Below are 18,895 nucleotides of genomic sequence, written 5' to 3'. Positions count from 1 at the left end.
ACCCAGACCACACCACACGATCCATTGTCTACAGCCAAGCTCTACGATACAATCGCATTTGCTCCAACCCCTCAGACAGAGACAAACACATACAAGATCTCTATCAAGCATTCTTACAACTACGATACCCACCTGCTGAAGTGAAGAAACAGATTGACAGAGCCAGAAGAGTACCCAGAAGTCACCTACTACAGTACAGGCCCAACAAAGAAAATAACAGAACTCCACTAGCCATCACCGTCAGCCCCCAACTAAAACCTCTCCAACGCATCATCAAGGATCTACAATCTATCCTGAAGGACGACCCATCACTCTCACAGATCTTGGGAGACAGGCCAGTCCTTGCTTACAGACAGGCCCCCAACCTGAAGCAAATACTCACCAGCAACCACACAAGAAAAACACTAACCCAGGAACCTATCCTTGCAACAATGCTCGTTGTCAACTGTGTCCTCATATCTATTCAGGGGACACCATCACAGGGCCTAATCACATCAGCCACACTATCAGAGGCTCGTTCACCTGCACATCTACCAATGTGATATATGCCATCATGTGCCAGCAATGCCCCTCTGCCATGTACATTGGTCAAACTGGACAGTCTCTACGTCAAAGAATAAAGGGACACAAATCTGACGTCAGGAATTATAACATTCAAAAACCAATCGGAGTACACTTCAGTCTCTCTGGTCACTCGATTACAGACCTAAAAGTGGCAATTCTTCAACAGAAAAACTTCAAAAACAGACTCCAACGAGAGACTGCTGAATTGGAATTAATTTGAAAACTGGACAGCATTAACTTAGGCTTGAATAAAGACTGGGAGTGGATGTGTCATTACACAAAGTAAAACTATTTCCCCATGTTTATTCCTTCTCCCCCCCCCCCCCCGCCCCCGACACACACACTGTTCCTCACACGTTCTTGTCAACTGCTGGAAATGGCTCACCTTGATTATCACTACAAAAGGTTTTTTTTTCTCCTGCTGGTTATAGCTCACCTTACCTGATCACTCTAGTTACAGTGTGTATGGTAACACCCATTGTTCCATGTTCTCTGTAAATATAAAATCTCCCCACTGTATTTTCCACTGCATGCATCCGATGAAATGAGCTGTAGCTCACGAAAGCTTGTGCTCGAATAAATTTGTTCGGCTCTAAGGTGCCACAAGTAGTCCTTTTCTTTTTAAGGGTGAATGAGAATCTTTCCCATTATCTTCTCTCAAGCCATGTAATATATAATTGTCAAAACTATTATTGGGAAAACAAACAAAATAAAACCTTCAGAAAACAAATGAACAAATATGGCATGTTTGTTTACAGATGAATGAGAAAACTGAAGCTCACCCCAGATCAGTAAAGTATGCATAATTTGCAACAACTTCAAGAGAGAGGGGAAAAAAGTAAATAATATGTTTGTATACAAGCATAGTCTGTACAGAGCTATGAAGACATACTAACATGTGATGTCAGAAGGAAGTGAACTGTGGTTCAATCTGTTATACTTTTCCTTCAAAGACTTCTTTTAACACGATTTTTATGTAGTTGATTCCAAGCCATTCTGAGTTAATTTGTTATTTTTTACTTAATATGAGTTCCAGTGAGTTATATGCAGCCCAGGGTTGTGTTACCTCTCATCACTGTGGAGCACACACTACTTTTGTTCCACCCACTCAACTCCCATTGAAGTCAACAGGGAGTTGTGGCATAACTCAAGGGCAGTATATGGCCTTTTAATTATAGCAGTGAGCAGAAATGGTCATTTGAGCTAAATGTAAATACATTCCTGTGCATAATTCCAAAGCTGTGACACAGTGAACAAAAAAGCAGTTTTTTGCTGTATTTAATATGATGTTTCAAAATGTGATCTTGAAAAATACTTTGCAGAGATACTTCAGTGAGTGCTTAAACTCAGAAATCCCAATGAAATACATTTGGGTTTTTGTAGGTGGTTTAGTATGAATGATGAGTTTGTTGAGAGCATGTTATAAAGATAGCTTCAGCTTATTCTAATGCTATAGGATGCAATGGCTGTGTTTGTACCTCACTTTTGTGTTTACTACATGGGCAACAACATGTAGAATTAAATGAAAATAAACAATGAATTACATCTCAGACAGTTTTAAAGTTGAAATTCTGTAGAAAATAGTTCACAACAAAGAATATACAGCCAATCAATGCATAAGCTTAGATTTGATGACCTGCAGGGCACAACATCAAGTGCATATGTTTTCCAGAGCTTTTTCTGGAGCTGTGTAGTGGGTACTTAATAGGAAGGCAGGTTACATTCTGGGTGACTACTGAGGATGGATGTTGATAAGATGGCTGGGAAGACTGATCCACTGAGCCATTATTGTATTTTTGAATTGTGGCTTTAGTTTTATTAAATGTGCTTAGCGACTGTGTGATTGGCACATTTTAGAAAGTAGAGTAATCAAATAAATGGTTGAGGGTCTTCTAAATGCACAAAAATATAGAATTATTTGATGACTAATTCCACTTATGTACATGTTAAGTTTATACAAATGCTATTTATTATTTAATTATATTTATTTAGAAAATACACCTATCCCTTGTGCCTGTTTCCATTGGTTATTTGTGACTTATTACCTCCACTCCAGCCAGTGAACGTTGTCTGCTCCCTAGTGTGCAGAAATACTCTGATTTGCCTAAGAATGTGACCTCGTGCTGTTCTTGGTGCCCATTGACTGAATGGCTGATGGGAACAGAAGCTCTTTTTAATCCCAAATGAAATGTTCCTTTGAGGAGATTTTCTAAAGGGGTGCTTCTTATGCAATAGGAGTGCTATCTCATTTGTGGTGTGGGTTGTGGTATGGGCCATCTCATGTGTGGTGTGTTTATTCTAAATAGCTGGTGAAACATCAGTTTTGCATTGTAGCAAAAACTCAGTGGTTCCTAATTTTTAGGAGACTTGGTATCTGAGTTTGACTTTAATGGTGGATTATTTCTCTCTGAGTATTTTGTTCTACAAAGGCTGCTATTTACAGACTTCAAAAAGATTAGAAGAAGGTACAGTTGAATGGATAAGCACTCAAAAGTTAGGAAGTGTCAAAGATTGCACCTACAGGTTTATTTCTCCCTCTCATGTTTGCATAGTCTTTGATTGAATGATCACTTACTGTTTCTGAAATAAAACACAACCATAAATCCACATGTGCAGCGTCTTGTAGTAGTAATAATAATAATAATATCCAGCTCTTATATATCACTTTTCATCAGTATATCTCAAAGTGCTTTAAAAAGGAGGTCAGTATTATTAGCTCTGCTTCACAGATGGGGAAACTAAGGCACAGGGAGGTGACGTGACATGCCCAAGGTCACCCAAGCAGGCCAGTGGCAAAACTGGGAATAGGACCTGGGCTTCTGAATCACAGTCCAGTGCAAAATACTCTTTGCCACGTGGTATGCTTTTCTGTTTATTCTAAACCAGTGGTTTTCTGGCCTCTTTTGTACCAATCAGCACATAGCTGCAGCCCATGTGACATCCTCAGGGCCATACAGGTAGTGTATATGTGTGTGTGTATGTGTATATATATGTGGGTCACATCCACACTATATCTATATCTATTTATCTATCTATTTAGCTAGCTAGCTAGCTATAGTGTGGATGTGGCCCACATATCACTTGGAGAGCTGCGTATATGGCCCACAATGGTAAATAGGTTGAGAACCACTGATCTAAACAGAACCTACAATAAGTCACTTATATACAAGATGTGCAGTGAAAAAAGGAAGAGCGCTGAGGAAGCTCACGGCTCACTTTAAAGTGCATTTTTTACAAGATTATAGAAATCATGTGCTTAATCTATTTTACTATTTCAGAAATAGAATACGATCATGATATTAAAGACTGTATCCTCATGCGTATGCTCAGGGGTGCACGGTTATGCATGTGTGTGTGCAGTCTGCAGCAAACTTGTAGCACAGTCCAAGCCTCTGGATCCTCAGTCCTGTAACTTCTCCCTAACTATATTGGTACTTTGTCTGGAATAAAACAGACAAAACCTACAAAGCAAAGCATCAGACTAAAGCTATGCCAAATGTGCACGTCATGTATTATGCCCAGTGTTTCCACTTGAATCAGGCACTGATGAACCTCCAAGGGAACACATTCCAGCACTGAGACCCAACTAGTCCTAGGGTGGAATGTCAGGATCTTCCTAGCCAGTCTCAACTACCATGAGGAGTGAGCAATAACTGGAATATAAGCATATAGAGGCAATATCGAAAATGACTGGTCGAGTACATTCTTGTTTAGTATGTACGTGTTTTCATTTCAAATACTCTTCAGTAGGGAAATTTACTGGGAGACAATATTGTCAAAAGGAGACTGGTCCCCATGCCATCTATTGTAAACACAGGGTACTATAACCCTGGGATCAAAAGACAGTCAGCTCAGCTCCTCACTCTCTTCATTACTTCTTTGATCCTTCTAGCTGGCCCAGTTCCTCCCTCTGCTCATTGTAGGCTGCTCTTCCTTACAAGCTGCCTGCTTTTCCCGAGAGGGGCTGTGTGTGTGAGAGAGAAGGTGTCACTGTATAGTTTTGTGTCCTGTCATGATTCTAGGAGTTTATACTAATGAAACATATTTATTTAGAGACAACAAAACTGTGAGGAACAAATGAAAAGAGTAGAGCTGTTGATTAATCTCAGTTTACTCACACAATTAACTCAGAAATATTAATCATGATTTTAAAAAATTAATCACAATTGCACTGTTAAACAATAGAATACCAATTGAAATCTATTAAGTATTTTTGGATGTTTTCTACATTTTAAAATAAATTGATTTAGATTACAACACAGAATACGAAGTGTACAGTGCTCACTTTCTATTATTTTTTATTACAAATATTTGCACTGTAAAAATAATAAACAAAAGATATAGTATTTTTCAATTCACCTCATACAAGTACTGTAGTGCAATCTCTTTATCATGAAAGTGCAACTTACAAATGTAGGGTTTTTGTTACATGATTGCACTAAAAAACAAAACAATGTTAAACTTTAGAGCCTACAAGTCCACTCAGTCCTACTTCTTGTGCAGCCAGTCGCTAAATAAAACAAATTTGTTTACATTTACGGGAGATAATGCTGCCCACTTATTAATTACAATATCACCTGAAAGTGAGAACAGTCGTTCGCATGGCACTGTTATAGCTGGCATCGCAAGATATTTACGTGCCGGATATGCTAAACATTTGTATGCCCCTTCATGCTTTGGCCGTCGTTCCAGAGGATATGCTTCCATGCTGATGTTGCTCATTAAAAAAGTTATGCGGTAATTAAAATTATGTCTGAACTCCTTGGGGGAGAATTGTATGTCTCCCTGCTCTGTTTTACACACATTCTGTTATATATTTCATGTTATAGCAGTCTTGGATGATGACCCAGCACATGTTGTTCGTTTTAAGAACACTTTCACTGCAAATCTGATAAAATGCACAGAAGGTACCAATGTGAGATTTCTAAAGATAGCTACAGCACTCGACCCAAGATTTAAGAATCTGAAGTGCTTTACAAAATCTGATTGGGATGGGGTGTGGAGCATGCTTTCAGAAGTCTTAAAAGAGAAACACTCTGATCTGGAAATTACAGAACCCGAACCACCAAAAAAGAAAATCAACCTTCTGGTGCTGGTAACTGACTCAGATAATGAAAATGAACATGCGTCGGTTCGCACTGCTTTAGATTGTTATCGAGCAGAACCCGTCATCAGCATGGACACACGTCCTCTGGAAGCAGCAAGAGGCATATGAATCCTTAGCACATCTGGCACTTAAATATCTTTCAACCCTGGCTATAACAGTGTCATGCAAAAGCCTGTTCTCACTTTCAGGTGATGTAAACAAGAAGCAGGCAGCATTATCTTCTGCAAATGTAAACAAACTTGCTTGTCTGAGCGATTGGCTGAACAAGAAGTAGGACTGATTGGACTTGTAGGATCTAAAGATTTACGTTGTTTTATTTTTGAATGCAAGTCTTTTTTGTACATAATTCTACATTTGTGTATTCAATTTTCATGATAAAGGGATTGCACTACAGTCCTTGTATGAGGTGGATTGAAAAGTACTATTTCTTTTGTTTATTATTTTTACAGTGCAAATATTTGTAATAAAAATAATATAAAGTGAGCACTGTGCACTTTGTAGTCTGTTGTAATTGAAATCAATATATTTGAAAATGTAGAAAATATCCAAAAATATTTAAGTAAAAGGTATTCTATTATTGTTGAACAGCACGATTAATCATGATTAATTTTTTTAATCGCTTGATGGCCCTAGAAAAGAAATAATGAATGTGTTTTGAAGAGTCATCACTCGGGGGCCTAGTCTAGAAAGCTTCTCAGGGGCTATAAATCTGAAAAGGCTTTTTTTTTTTTTTTTTTTTTTTTTTGGGGGGGTGGGGTATATCACCAAAACCCTCTGGAAAAAAACCAGTGAATTTGTGTGTCTAGTGACTGGCTGATCGGATTCTGTTTAAAATACCAGCTTATCTTTAGCCTGACTAGGGGCTCTTATGTTGGATAAAGAGTAAAGCATGTTCGTAAAACGCCAGTTGTTTTAAAATGTGCGTTGGGCTCTGACAGAGAGTGGCAGGATCCTATTGTTGGCTCATTTGGTTAGCTGGTAGGGTGACCAGACAGCAAGTGTGAAAAATCGGGATTGGGTGAGGGGGTAATAGGAGCCTATATAAGAAAAAGACCCAAAAATCGGGACTGTCCCTATAAAATCGGGACATCTGGTGACCCTATTAGCAGGTGTTGTAACCTTGCAGGAATCTCTGCTGACTGACTGGGGCACCTTAATTGGTGTCAGTCATTAAACTCCACCCTGAATACAAGGGTTGTGGAACAGCCCTCTAGAGAGGGAGGTGAAATCTGGGACAGAGGGGACCTAAAGTAAGAACCTAGGGCAGTCAAGATTTGAGAGAAAGTTTAATCTGGAGTTAACTGTGTTTGTTAGTCTTGAAGCCAAATCCCAGTTATACAAACTGCAGCCTTTTGTTGGGGTGACTCCATCAACGTACAGGCATATATGAATATTTGCAGACTAATCGGATTTCTTATTTCAGCTACATTATAAATACTCAATGGCACATGGTATGTTAGCAATTTGCAAGCTATAAAGTTCTTTGGGGAGGCTAGTATTGTCTACCAAAATGACAGAAGTCCAAAAAATCCTCCTAGCTCTTTAGTGTTAAATACATTCAATTCCAAATATGCAATTGAAACCATTTAATAAGGGGTGTGGGCATAAAACCTAATTCATACTGAAGAATCTCTTTTTCAGAAGGGGATGGATATATATTTCTCCCTGTACTGTAGTTCTTGTTTCAGCATATTCTTCTTTTTCCTTTCTCCGTAACTGCCATGGAGATATCACTCCAAAAGATCCGTAGCGGTAGTTTTGGAATAATGGTTTTATATAGATAATATGGAAGTTAAACTTCCTTACTTTAATCTATTTGTATTCCCTGGCTTAGGCATCTTGGGGGTCTGCATTAGTATATCTAGTCTGTTTTCCTGGGTGGAGAATAATCTGTTATGATAACTCCTGTTCATTTTGCCTTTTTATGGGAGCTAAAAAACCCTATATTATGCCCATCAGTTATTTTCTGTTTCTAGTAAGCTGGTCACAAAGGTGCCTGAAATGTGAAATACATAGGGGGCAAGGGGAGCAATCAATAAAGCAAAAAAAGTATGCTGAGCTGCTGAACATACTGGAAAACATAAACAAAGACCCGTTATGCATTCTGGCATTAGCAGCCGGCAGTCTTGCATGGAGAAGCAATAATATCAGAAAAGAGAGCAGCTACATAAATGGTTTGGAAAACTGTCATTCTTTACTAAGAAATACTGTGCTTAATTAATTCTTGCTCCTGGGAGGTCAACCTGGAGCACTCATTATGGTCTTAATTGGTGGTATAAATCCTGAGGTGGTGGGGGGGGGGGGAGAAGAAAAATCAGTAGCTAACAGTGTATGGCCTTTTGGTAAGTGTTAGCCCGTTGTATTACCATCTCAAATAGTGACAGTTTATGGTTTTAGTGGGTTATAGGTCTGGTCCTACCCAAATTAGGTTAGAGGGCATTAAATTGTGCAAAAAAAATTTGCAATAATTCATCCCTGTGTTTTGCATCACACAGTGTGAAGCAACCCTATACATGCCAACTCAGAAAAATGTGTTTCTGTGATATCCTGTTACTCATATTCAATTATGTTCATTACACTTCCCATCTGGAGTTTCCTACCAGAACAAAAATCATTTTACAGACATTACTGAAAGGAAGTTAACGGTAATTTTTTTAATTGTATACTTTTCATTTCCATTTTTTAATTGAAGAAACCAGATGGAAATACACCCAGACTGGTGATATTATTGAAGAGCAGAAGCAGAAAATTCCAAACACATTGGTTTAAGGTGATGATTGTTCTTTCAGGAGGCTTTGTGGCATGTTTACTAAAAGGATCAGAAGTTCTATTTAAATCTCAGTTGGAGCGGGGCGGGGGGGAATAAGAATAGTCTTACAGATGCTTTAACTTATGACAACCAACTTTAGTCTACATTTGACGAGGCAGGAGTGAAACCCCAAACTTCATGCGTGATGCCATTCATTTTCATTCTCTCCTGTTAGTAGTTGTCCTTTTGCCAGCTGGCAAACAGAAAAGTCTATCTCTAGTTCATTGTAAAAATGATTCATATTCTGGGTTTTGACTATTCTAGAGCATATCATTTGCATCACCTTTGGAGAGCTGACGCATCACACCGAGCGTACAAGTATGCTCCATCGGCCGGGATGTTGAACTGGTATTCAGAAGAGCTGGGTTCTGTTCCCAGCCCTCTTATTGACTTGCTGTATGACCACAGGCAAGGCACTTATAGGTGGTCTGCAAAAAAGAATTCTTAATGGGTTCTTTTTCCCCCCTCTTTGATGTTTAATGAAGGCCTAGCGAAGGATTTTTTTTAAAAAGACATTTTCCCCACCTTTAGAAATGTTACGAACATCAAATCTGGCCTTTTCTGATCTTGGTGGACTACTCTTTGAGGTTGCAGATGTGCACTGTGAGTTTACACCTTAATTCAATTTCTCCCAAGAGTACATTAGGCATTTGATATTAAATAGGTTTCGTCTCAACAAAATACAGAGCGGTAAACAGTCTGACTAAAAATCCATCTCCCCTTCCCTCAGGGATCAACTTTCAGTCCCTTGTTGCTTGTGACAATTTCAATATCTATCCAGTCACTTTAGAGGGCCAGATCTTTAACTTGTTTAAATTCTCACAGCTCTATAGGAGTTATGACAACTAACACAACTTGAAGATCTGGTCCAGAGTCTTTCAGGGCGGACAAGACCAGAATTTCTTGTGGTTAAATATTTATATTTAACCAAAACCTTCCAGTCCTTTGTATACCATATAGGAGGGAAAAGGGCATTAGCCCAATTTCTTTCCTTCATGGATCCTGAAACCTCCAATGTCTCCCTTTTTCCATCTGTAAAATGGAGCTAATATTTACTTACGTTTGTAAAGTGCAATGAACTCTACAGATGAAAAGTTCTGATTAAGTACCAAGTATTGTTATAAAAGTGTGAAAAAAACAATTGCCATTAAGCTCAAGAATAAATGGCAATGTATGTACAGAGTGGGCTGGACAAGGTGAAATGAAAAGGAAGGTGGGGAGTTATGCTGAAAATCACTGTGGAAAATAGCGAGCCACTTTTTGCCACAGTCTGACATTGAAACTACGCACGCAACCATTGTTCTGTCAGGTGGTTGGCTATTGCCAAAGCTATGTGCACGTGCTGCGTTCTTTAAAAAGAGTCTACTATCTTGCACGGACATGTGTCTCCTCTGCCTCTCTTTGGCAAAATACGTTGTCCTGCTCTATTATTGTACCTGGCTCTGTGGTCAAGGTCGGGGGGGAGGGGGGAGACGACACACAGGGGGAGGAGGAGCTTTTTGTCATTTATGCGGGCACTGGGCCACAGAAACTTTTGACTTGCTGTCACTGATCCAGTGGATTGGTGCTAAACCCCAGCTTTTGTAGTCTTTTGGAGGAACCTCCAGTGTGCCAGACTCCTAAGGAGTCTCACTCTTCTTTCAGGGTACGCTACTGAGCTACGGGGCGTCAGCACTGTGAGCTCTGCCCAGCGAGTCCAACTGAGGTAGACTCCTGGTAGAGTTGTACACTCTTCAGTGACTAATGCATTCCAGCCAGTATTTGCAGTGACACCTCAAATAGTGTTTTCAAAATCAAGTAGGATTTATTAGTCAACTGGAACACAGCATTGAAGTCCTTAGGTTAGCACAGAGAAATGAGGATTAAAGCACTGTCCATTCTAGTCACACCAAGCTGCAGTGAACTCCATTTTCAGGCTAGCGTGCCCCCGCACTCAGACTCTGTCTCTTTGATTTCCTTCCTTAGTCAGTTCCCAGGTGAGAGAGCCCCCACTCTCAGTCCTTTGTTCTCAAGCTGGGGTCTCTGCTCAGCTTCCCTGCTGAGAGTGTTGATGCATGAGTCCTTGGCTTGCATTGTCTGTCTGGACCCGTTGTTGATCTGGGTCAGTTTCAACCAGTTTCTTAACAACTCTATTTGTTTCACCCATACAATGAAGTGACACATACACCTATGTCTCCTGTGTTGCCCCAGGAGTGTTGTTAACCCTTTTGCTCTATTGGGTAGCAAATGCAAAGCGTAGCAGGAAACTCAGGCACACATCGGATTCATAAAAATATTACAAAAAATTCCACTTTGTCACACTTGTGCTTTTGGCCCATTCACCATATGACTGAGGCAGATCATCTCACATTCTGGCTGCCCTGAGTTGCCTTTACTTGCAGTTTTTTTAAAAGAAATCTCCAGTTTGCACAGGGTGGTAGACAATGCAAGCATCTTGGAAAAGAAATACCTTCTCACACTTTTAACTAAGAATGCCCTCATTTCAGCCTTCTGTGATTGTACTACCTTTTGGGGTTTTAACTACTCATGGTGTCAAACTGTTCAAACATACATGTTTTGTGTACAACCATTTTTCATTGTATCTTCTGATATATACTACACCTAACTCAATGGCGTGTTTCATGGGGCAGCAGCATGGCCCAATATTAAAGTACAGTTTTACTCTGAAAAATGACTGGGTAAGACTGCCGTTATGGAGTTCCATGTTCATCAATGACTTTAGGATCAAATGTGCCTGGCTTACAACTAAAGGTTGCTTTCTCTTAACTGCCAGCCTTGCAAACTCAACCTGGAATGTGAGACTCAAGCTGGATTCTTTTTTCCTCAAACATCATCACAAGTACTCGAGATTTTTTCAAGCCAAATTCAGCTCTCACTGACGCCTGTTTAGGCCCCTTTACTATGCTAACAGAATGAGTTTGCACAGGTGTAACTAACTGCAACATAACAATTCTGATGTGGAATTCTGACATCACAGAATTCAGCTCTTTCTTATCTTAGTGGTGTAAATTCTGTACGGTTAACAAGAGTAAAAGTTTATTTTAGTAATTAAAGTAAAAAGATACAACTGAGAAAGGCGTCGTATTCCCTATGGTCCAGTTTAAAAACAGAGCCACACGTTAATAAGGTCTAGGGCTCAGCATTTTTTCTGGTACAAAAACCAGCGAATCTGAATTTAGAAATGGCTTGATAAATGGGGTTGTAGAAAAGCCTGTCCTACTCCATTTTTATTTTCCTTTTACTAATATCCTAGGAAGACGCTTGATTTAGAAGCTCATTTTAAAGTCCATTCTTTGGTGCACCTGTAGAGCCGCTAAATTCATAGTGACTGTATTTGTGGGGAATCACCGTTAATTCAAATGAGCTGAGCAGGCAACTTCTGAAGTGTGAGTTTGTACCTAGTCTTTCTCAGTTGCTTACCACTTCAGCCACTTGTAAGTCAGTTTTTCAACTATTAAGCTATTGCTGCTGTAAATGCGACTTGACATACAGTAGGGTAGCAGAACATGTTTAGTAAAACTTCTGGATCAGGTAATCCTCCTCCTCCTCAGACAGAAAGTGTGTGTAACATTTGCCTTTAAATCATGTGACTTGGGAAAATAATCGGTTTGTGAAGAGAGAGAGCTCTGTTGCATTGTGTGGACTCATCCAACATTTTATTGGTGTTATATCAGGATAACCATCCCATAGGATTTTATGAGTTTATAATTCCTCTAAGAATTGAGTAAGAGCATGTTCAGCTTAACATTATCAAAGGTGTCGTATACACAATGACTTCCTTTGTATCCAACTGTCATTCTGAAGTCCTTTATGTCACTGGTTATTAAATCGGTTCAGATGTTCTTTAAGCAGCCTAGCCCTGTACTAAAGTCTTTCATGTTTGACATAGTAATAGACAAGTACTACAAAAGTAAATAGCATCTAGAGTTGGGGTGGGGTTCATCTGGCATTGTGTTAAAGTTACATAGATTACTTTGGCTTTAATAACAGGCTTTATTTGCTCCTCCGTACATGTGGTTTCACGTACCACACTCTACTTTCAACAGAGCAGATAAAGTATCGACACAATTAAAAGTGAAAAATAATCTGTCTACTTTGCCAGTGGTGAATGTTCAGGAAACACACACTGATACAATAGGTTTTGAATAATTTATGCCCAACCCTTTTTTTCCCTTGCAATCTGTAAATGAGGACACCTAATGCAGCATGGCCAGCATGATACTCTATCCATCACCCATTAAGATAACAAGATTGTGGTGGAGGGGAAAAGGAGAAGGTATGGTTTAGACTACTATATTTCTGGAGCACAGAAAGGGTAAAAATTTTAAAATGAGATGTTTGTCCAGTACTCTTTGTGTAAGAGAGTTGTTAAGAGACTCTTTGAAAATTGAAATGCTAAATTAATTCCAAGTCTGTGGGACTCCTGTATACTTTTCATTTTTCATCACTAAACTAAAAACACAGGTTTTGTGTTCCTTTCCCAAGATGTGGGCATAAATCACATTAGAACAATTAGCACCTTGATGTGTCTTTAGCAGCTTCCCTGACTCTTATGCAAGTGTGCTACAGATGCTATTGGAAACAAAGAGAAGTTGTGTGTTGCAGAATGTTTTTCTCCATGGAATTAACGTATTAAATTTACAAAGATAATATCATTTCTGCTTACTTTTTGTGCTGAGATCTCTGTTCTCCCCATCACAGGGGATGTATGCAGTATTGTAATGCCCATTAACAATAATGGAAACTGTTCATGTAAATGCCCCATGCCTCACAGACACAACAGATTCCTAGCAATGATATTCAATACTAATAAAACAAAACATGAATTATGTTAAGTCAGCTTCTAACTCTGTTTTTTGTTCACTTCTAATAAGTGATTCACAGCCTGGCTGATGAGTATTAATTATGAACTCTAGTGGGTGAAAATGCCCTGTCTTTGCTCTTTATTAAATACTGTATATGGCAAAGCTGAATGGTTTGAAGAGGTTTTATTATGGGAATAAACTGATTGGGTTTGCAAGCCAAAGTGAAAGTCTCAGTCTGCTCAAAGGCTGTGAATTTCCAGAAAACGTAACCCAACACCTGCCTTTGTTTGTGCTGGTGCACAAGGGGCAAAAAATGGAAGCAGGTCCAGCGTTCCATTAAATCAGTGCTAAAAAGTGTCAGCTTTCCGCCAGAATCTCTCCCCAGCAAAGAAGAGCATCCTATGAGGTGTAGGCCCTACGAACATGTCAAGAGAGGCAAGACTTGCCCCTTACTGATAGCTGAGTGTACTTGCCAAAAGCAGCAAAAAGGATCATGGTATGTTATAGCTAGCCCAGCATTTGGAATCCAGCTTTCAGGTGGTGAAAACACCTCCAGATTTATATAGAGTAATGGTTCTGGCTATAACTGAGCACCGGGCCTTAACAAATATGCACTGTATACGTGAGAATATTGCTCTGCACCATGTGACCTCTGGTGATCAGATACTATGGTGAGTTGCTATAAATACCTGGAATTCAATAGAGAGACAAGAACCTATCCCTCATCCCCACCCCCAAACTCTTCTGCTGTGCACTATAAAATGGGATAGGTGGGAAAACACGGAACCCCTGAGACAGTGTATCAAGTCCCTAGCTATGCAGTAGAGCAAGGAATAAACATTAAATGAACAAGGGGAGGTCTAATAGTCAAGGTCAAGCCTTCCAGATACCATGTGTTGAGGTGAGCTGTAGAATCCAAGATAGTCTGGGTGCTCATGGCCTAGATATAATTGTTGCATCTTGAATTTATCACTTAATATAAGTAAATATCTAAATGAAATGACGTCCCTCTTTGTAGGGGAAGAAGAGGAGATAGGGAAAGTGTAGCTGCCATTCAGGAAACAAAATAAAAGTAGAATCTTCCCACCTGGGTAATTAAGAAGTGTTTTTGACACTTAGGATCAACAGCTAGTTGGTAAAACAAGAGCTATGGGTGAGATTCTGCAACCGCTGAGTGAAGCTGTATCACTCTGGGGAGGGTGTGTAGAATGGAGAAGGTGATTGGCACCATTTTCAGACTTTCCTGGAAGCAAGTGTTGAAGAGATATCGTAGAGGATAAATCTTCCACCATGCTGTATGTGCCAGGCCAAGAACACACTGGAGAGCTACAGTATTTTCCAAAGGGGACATAAAAGGGGAATGCAGATGTCTTGAGAGTCACATAAGCATATAATTTACATAAGGTACATTTTCTTTGCTAGAAAGCAGCGCCAGGTGAGACCATTGACCATCCTGTTACATACTGATGTCACAAAGCTGAGTCATATGAATTGGAACGGTTAATAGATGATGGACTAATTAGATACAGAACTAGTTTAGTAAAATTGATGACCTACTTGAGACAAAGTTATTCTGAGAGTTGGATATGATTTTTACCAGGAACATCGAATATTTACAGTGCTGGTGAAAACAGCTTTCCAAATGAAAGTGTTCACAAGCAGTGAAGAAACAGAAGTGCATCTAATCAACAATGCATATCAAGGGTGAAATTCTGATCAAAGTGGAAACAATAAGAGTTTTGTTACGGATTTCAATGGGGCCAAGGTTTGACCCCAATTGGCTGAAAACAGACCATACGGGTAACTAAACAGCAAAGTTTAGATTTGTTTGCCATAAATATGGAGGCCGTCACTTCAAAGTGACAAAATATCCCACACAGTGGGAGGATGCATTATAAATGGAATAAAAGTACTCCTGTTGGAAAGGGTATGTCACTTTCAAGAAATACTTCAGGAAATTCCATATGCAAACTGTATTTGGTGTCCAAATATTTAAACTAGTTCACCGTAGGACCTCCCAAAAAACTGTGGGCTCAATTCTGCCTGTATTCATACCCAAAAACTTGTGGCTGCAAAATCAGAGGCCTACTTGAAGCAGCTTTCAAAATCAGGTCACAAAAATGTAATTTCTGATTGCCAGTTTATAATTAGGAAAACTTCTCTTATCAAAGTAGCAGTACTATTGTGGAATTTACCAAGAAAGCAAGCAAAATAACATACTGGTTGTCTGGACATCTTTGTCAGTGCCTGTTGAGAGGAAATTCTAAAAACCAAATATTTTCAAATGCAATTTTTTGAGCTTTTTAAGTAAATCAGTTTGCACAAACATTTGTAAAAATGGTATTGCTTTATTGCCTTACAGAACAGTATTAGCATGTGGATGATATTCCTCAACAGCATTTCAATAAGTTAATTTTGGGTCAGGACCAGTGTGATAAATTTCAAAATATCCAGTCTATGAAAGCTAAGAGGTCTGGTTTTTTTCTGCATTTTTGTGCTAAATTCAGAATGAAAGGAAACATGACCTTTAAAGAATTTGTACAGAGTATTTTCGTAAGAAATTTTGCAGTTAATCTTCTCTTACACAGAATTTGTCCCATGAAAGAAACTCGTGTTTTGGGAGAGTTGTGTTTTGTTTGTTTGGGGTTTTTTTAACCTAAATACCAATTTTTTCTTTAAGCTTTCTCCAATATTACTAATGGACACATGAACTTATGGATGCTCGTGGTGTGTTTCTCCCTTCTGGAGTTGAATCTCCGTGTTCTGTTTCGCTGTAAGGTTACAATCTCTCTGCTAAGGAGTGAGAGAACGTTTCTGCTAGGCCACCAGATCTAAGCAACCCTTTTAACCTGGGATTTTATTACAATCCATCAGGGAGGAAAAAGAGAAGGCGATCAGAACAAGTGACCTGTTAATGAGTGTCAAGTGGGTATAATGACCCATGTACTGCTGATATATTTTGGGTTTTGTTTCCTCTGTTATCAGGGTTGGGGTGATTTTGTTGGTTGTTTTAATTCCAGCAGTACCCACAATGTACTAGGTACTATCTAGTTCCTGCCCCCAAAGAATTTGCAATTTAAGAAAGAACTGACAGTCTTTTGGGGGTTTTTTTTGTGGCATCTTGCAATGTTGATTACTGTTTTGTTAAATTATTCTAGTATCTCATTCCTTCTGAGGGGACGGGAGATTCAGGGGGAGCATTGGAGACTTCTTGTGGTGTTTGTTCATTCAGGGCAACTTGCTGCTTGGTTTGTATGATGGATGTAAGCAATACAGTTCCCTTAGTAGCTAAGATGAAATTTCACCAGAGATTCAATTTACATTCATAATGTCCTAGAGTCGGGGGAAATGTTGACTGCCACTGAGCTATGGACAGGTCATGTGGCACAATAGAAGCTGAAAATGTTAATTGTACATCTTGGGGAAACAGGACAGGTAGCTCAGTGCAGCACATGCCAGCTGTGAACTGATTTGTAGTGATAGTCCGCTGCGTTCATCATTTCTGCATTTGGAAGTTGGTAAATACCCTCTGTACTTGGGCAAGTCACTTAATCTCCCCAGACAAGTGACTGTTGCTCTGCTTAGTGTTGCAATGCCTAACTGACTTGGGCTCCAAAGTGCCTATGTCACTCTTGAAAAGGAGACGTAGGTTAGTTAGGCATTGCAACGCTGAGCAACGCAACATCTAAATGACTTAAAAATCTGGGTCTTCAGTCTACCCAGCACATAGGCAAAACTGAGAATAATAGTTCCCTCCATCAGCAGGCTATGATGAGGATCAAATGCATGAATAATTGTGAGGTGTTCAGATACTACTATATGGAAGGCTGTCTAAGTACCTAAATAATAGAGTTAGGTTGTAAATATAATTATTGTACAGTCATTAAGCTAAGGGACACATGTTTTCCCTTAGCAAGTAAATAAAACAGACAGACATGTTTGTACTATTTTTCTCTTGAAAGGTTTCAAGCAATAGGTGTAACTCATAGCATGAACACCCAGTGTTGACTTCAGTACACCCGTAATGGGGGTCTCAATAGTTCGGAAATTTTTTCTTTGGCTTTTGTAATGTGATGTTCGATAACTTAAAGAAACAAAATTTTTCTACCACTTGACCGTACTGACAAACGTCTTCTAAATTCAGACAAAAGAACTAGCCCCAAAGGAGGCTTTGATTCCACAAGGGCCCAAGACATATTGCACAAGGGGCGTGATGAAGAAGACACTCTTCAATTCTTCTGACTGAATGAGAGATGTTCATAGCATTGATATAAAAAAAGCTCTGGGGATGCAAGGGATTCATGATTAGCCTTCATCTGCACCCTTCTCCATGGTGATACTACTTGGAAGTCATGGCTAGCTGTTAAGAAGCTAAAAGACTATAAAATTATCTACTTACATATCTATAAAATTGCTATTAAGAAACCCTTTCATACAGTCTATAATGACTGCAACTTGGGACAAATGAATTATGGATGCAGAACTATTATTATATCCCTTGTCAGCAAACATTGTGCTGCTCTATAGGGTGTACACCTGTGGTTTGTTGAACACATTTTCAAAACCTCTAAAACCCCTCCAGATCACTTGAATCGGCAAGTGTTCCTACACAGTAGAGTGGTGTTGACTGAGATTTGATCCTGCTGGATGGTGAAACACTGTTGAAAATTTTAGTAGTAATATGAAACTTTCTAATAGAGCTCAGTTACAGAACTACTTTTGCTGAATATCTGTGGGCTGATCTGTAAAAATTCTTAGGGCACTCTGTCTTGTTTTGGTTTTTGTTGTTGTTGTTTTTAAGGTTGGCCAATATTTTCTCACCCAATGCACACACAATTTCCATTAACTCCCTGACTCTCATTTCTCTCATTCCTCTGTGAACTAACTCTCTTTCTCTTGATATAGATAGTGGACTTATATTTTTGGGAAGGTGTTCAGGTTCACAAATCAATAATGACCCTGATGCTGGAAACCTTCCATGTGTGGAAGTCTGGCTAATTTCAGTGGGGATTCTGAGTACTCTCAAGATTTGTCCCACTGTACAGTTATTTCACCTCTAACCACAAAATAAAAATAGAAATCCTTCCCAAAACAAATGGAGAAGGGATAACTGAGGCTGGAAGAAAGTGTGCCAAACTGGGTTAGGGAGTTTGATTTTAAAGTGAATCAGTCAGGAGGGAACAGTGTTTACAGTGTTGATAACTAAATCCATAAACCCAAGCTCACATGTTTTATTTTAGCCTGGATGTTATAACATAACCTAACAGTGGTTCTCAGACTTTTGTACTGGTGAACCCTTTCACATAGCAAGCCTCTGAGTGTGACACCCCCCCCCCCGCCTTATAAATTATAAATTTATATATTAAAAAATGCTGGAGGTGAAGCTGGGTTTGGGGTGGAGGCTGGCAGCTCATGACCCCCCCCCCCCCCGTAATAACCTTGTGACCCCCTGTGGGGTCCTGACCTCCAGTTTGAGAACCCGTGACCTCGAGCCTCATTTTCTGAATGCTTCTACTTACCTCAGTCTTCTTTACCCTGACAGTAAAATAGTTTCCTTTATTTTTGATGAAAAGATACTCTCTATGTTGCAAGAAAACAATATTCAACTTT

At 39.4% G+C, this 18,895-nt stretch overlaps 1 protein-coding gene across 1 annotated transcript in view; it reads left to right on the top strand.

Moving 5' to 3' along the window:
• Positions 1 to 18,895, top strand: part of RARB (retinoic acid receptor beta) — a 501,245-nt gene that overhangs the window by 408,064 nt on the left and 74,286 nt on the right.

Source organism: Chelonia mydas, chromosome 2 (genome assembly GCF_015237465.2).
Source record: "Chelonia mydas isolate rCheMyd1 chromosome 2, rCheMyd1.pri.v2, whole genome shotgun sequence".
Lineage (NCBI taxonomy): Eukaryota > Metazoa > Chordata > Testudines > Cheloniidae > Chelonia > Chelonia mydas.
The sequence above is the reverse complement of the archived record's forward strand: the minus strand, read 5'-3'. Positions and strand labels throughout refer to the sequence as shown.